The sequence below is a fragment of the Piliocolobus tephrosceles genome, chromosome 4 (genome assembly GCF_002776525.5).
Source record: "Piliocolobus tephrosceles isolate RC106 chromosome 4, ASM277652v3, whole genome shotgun sequence".
NCBI classification, from domain to species: domain Eukaryota; kingdom Metazoa; phylum Chordata; class Mammalia; order Primates; family Cercopithecidae; genus Piliocolobus; species Piliocolobus tephrosceles.
Window position 1 is genome coordinate 67,618,442 of NC_045437.1, and position 3,001 is coordinate 67,621,442.

Below are 3,001 nucleotides of genomic sequence, written 5' to 3' on the forward strand. Positions count from 1 at the left end.
CTCCTTCCTTTTACCTAAACACTTTTGTGCCATCTCAGATTTTACTCATTGTTATAGTAGAAGTTAAATTATGTCAAAGAGTTGAAATTTAACCAAAATTATTAAGTTATTTTCATAGAAACTTCTATTAAGGGGATGTGTCCTTTATCCCGTAGCTATACAGCTACCTTGAATGGGCTTTTTTAAAAAGAAGTATTTAGTGAATTTACTCAAATCAGGAATGTTTAAATGATATAGAAGTGAGATATATTAGAAATCCATATACAATAAAAAGTGAAATAAACTAGCCAACTCCATGTACATTTCCAGTTAAACATTTATACTGATACATATTAACCTTTTTCTTTAAATAGGGTTGGACAGGAGTAAGCACTTTGGGAGGCCGAGACGGGCGGATCACGAGGTCAGGAGATCGAGACCATCCGGGCTAATACGGTGAAACCCCGTCTCTAATAGAAAATACAAAAAAACTAGCCGGGCGACGAGGAGGGCGCCTGTAGTCCCAGCTACTCGGGAGGCTGAGACAGGAGAATGGCGTGAACCCGGGAGGCGGAGCTTGCAGTGAGCTGAGATCCGGCCACTGCACTCCAGCCTGGGCGGCAGAGCAAGACTCCGTCTCAAAAAAAAAAAAAAAAAAAATACATATATGTATATGACATGATGATTCTGGCACAAAGGTCAGATGTTTTCAAGTTTTAAAAATGGTATGTTTCAACAACACTCCACATAAATATAAGCCCCTGATTTAATTTAATGATTTTATCATGCCAGAAGCACAGTTGGTTTTAATTTTTTAAAACAGATACTGGTATCATAGGCATTTCTCACACACAGTATCTTAGTATGGACAAAAATATTTAAGATTGATTTTTGCCATGATGTTTTAAACTTTCATTCTTTTAAATACAAAATGACAGCCACACGTATTTGTCTTTTCAATAAAACACAGTCTTCAAAAAGTTACTGATGATTGCTCTTTACGGTTCCTAGCCATATGCCCTCTCTTAGTTTTTCACATAATATAAATTATATTTTTATGCAGGATTGTATTAACATCCAGTAGTTCTTAAACAATGTTAGCAAATAACTATAAAAACCCCAAATGGAGCAATGTCAACATTTTTCATAGTGTACTTTCATCTCACTAAAGTTAAAGCTGTTTCTTTTGAGTATTTTTTCACTTCTATGTGAAGTAGGTTGTTACGGTTTCATTAGTGGTTTTATTATGTGGCTTTTTAAAATAAAAAAAAAATCATTTTAATTTCTTCCACAGTTCACATCTCTCAGAAGAAATCTTTTTTTTTTTTTTTCCTTGTAAATTATATAGTCCAGGGATGTTTTGAATAAACAAATGCTCTTTAGTAGATTCAATCTCTCACTGGTAATAAATAAGCATCTGCTTCCTTAGCTATATTACCAGTATATCCTGGAACCAAAGTAAGATGGTTTTCCTGCCCCCACAATCCATTTAACTGTTGTTTTAAAGCCTGAATGTTTCCATCATTTATAATTTCTGTTTTGGACAATAGTTCTGACCACCACCTTTTAATGACTGCTTGAAGCCAGTTTAAACCAAATGTTAGGTATTTTTCAAATTTGCTTTTACATAGTGAATTTACTAGAGGCAACAAGACTACCCATCCTTCAAGTACGATATATTGTTTTTCTCCCTATAAACTACCAGTGAGCACAGGAAGGCAATCTACCGCAATACCAAGACCTTCTATTCTCACCAAACAAGATGCAAATTCACGTATACTTCTTTCTCCAGAAAGTTAAAGCTGCATTCAATTTCAAATTCCTGCTGAGCAAAACTTGGGCCATTTGTTTCATGATCCTGAGAAACTTGAGAAAAATACTGACTGTATTGTGATGATGGGCTTTATGTCTTTGAAAAATCGGAATCACTGGGGTTAAGCAAATATATTTGACTACTCTGGTATAATTTTTCAGACAGGTGGTCTGCACAAACCAGTTCATTTTCTCTATTTGCCATGCCACAGTTCCACTTCTAGGGGACTGTGTGTTTTTGTTTGTTTTGTTTGTTTTTCCTGTAACAGAGGTTTAGAAAGGAATAATGAACTAACTTTCTATGAAAGATTACCGATTACCTTACATATTTTTTGTGTGTTTTTTTTTTTTTTTTTTTTTTTTGAGATAGAGTCTCGCTCTGTCGCCCAGACTGGAGTACAATGGTGCGATCTTGGCTCACTGCAAGCTCCGCCTCCTGGATTCATGCCATTCTCCTGCCTCAGCCTCCCTGGCTGACTACAGGTGCCAGCCACCATGACCGGCTATTTTTTTGTATTTTTAGTAGAGACAGGGTTTCAGCATGTTAGCCAGGATGGTCTCGATCTTCTATCTCGTGATCCACCCACCTTGGTCTCCCAAAGTGCTGGGATTACAGGCGTGAGCCACTGTGCCTGGCTAGATTACCTTACATAATTTTATCTGGACTTTTCACAGCTTGTCCAACTCTTCTATTTATATAAACTGCTAACTGTTGCGATTTCTTAACTTCCTTCTTGTTCTTATTAATGAAATTAGAAATGCTTTTCCTAGTCCATCAATGAAATGATCCTGAATATTACTTCAAAAGTTCTGCTTTTTAACATTGTGGGTTTCAGATGCCATCATCTCTTAAATACTGGTGTTTCTTGGTACCATGATTTCTTAGCCCAGCCCTGGCACTGACCAACCAGGCCAGGCAGCCTACAGTTCCCCTTGGCTGCAGGCCAGGCCTTACTCGGGGCCATTTCTACCTTGAGTGTTTCTTAAATCACATCTCTAAAAATTCAGTCTTATTCACTGCAATTCCAGATTGAAAAATTGAGATTTAAAAATCTTTTAGATCTATAATCCCTTATTCAATATATTGAGTATATCTCCAACAGCATCCAAAATTTGGAAAATGTGACATATATATATACCCTACAAAATTTCAATCAAGATTCATAAATATTTGTTAAGCATCTATTGTGTTCATTTGAATACAATTAAA

General features: G+C 36.2%; 1 pseudogene; it reads right to left on the minus strand.

Annotated features, from left to right (window-relative positions):
• Positions 1-1,367: 1,367 nt before the first annotated feature.
• On the minus strand, positions 1,368-2,634 carry LOC111541576 (annotated as a pseudogene).
• Positions 2,635-3,001: the final 367 nt, after the last annotated feature.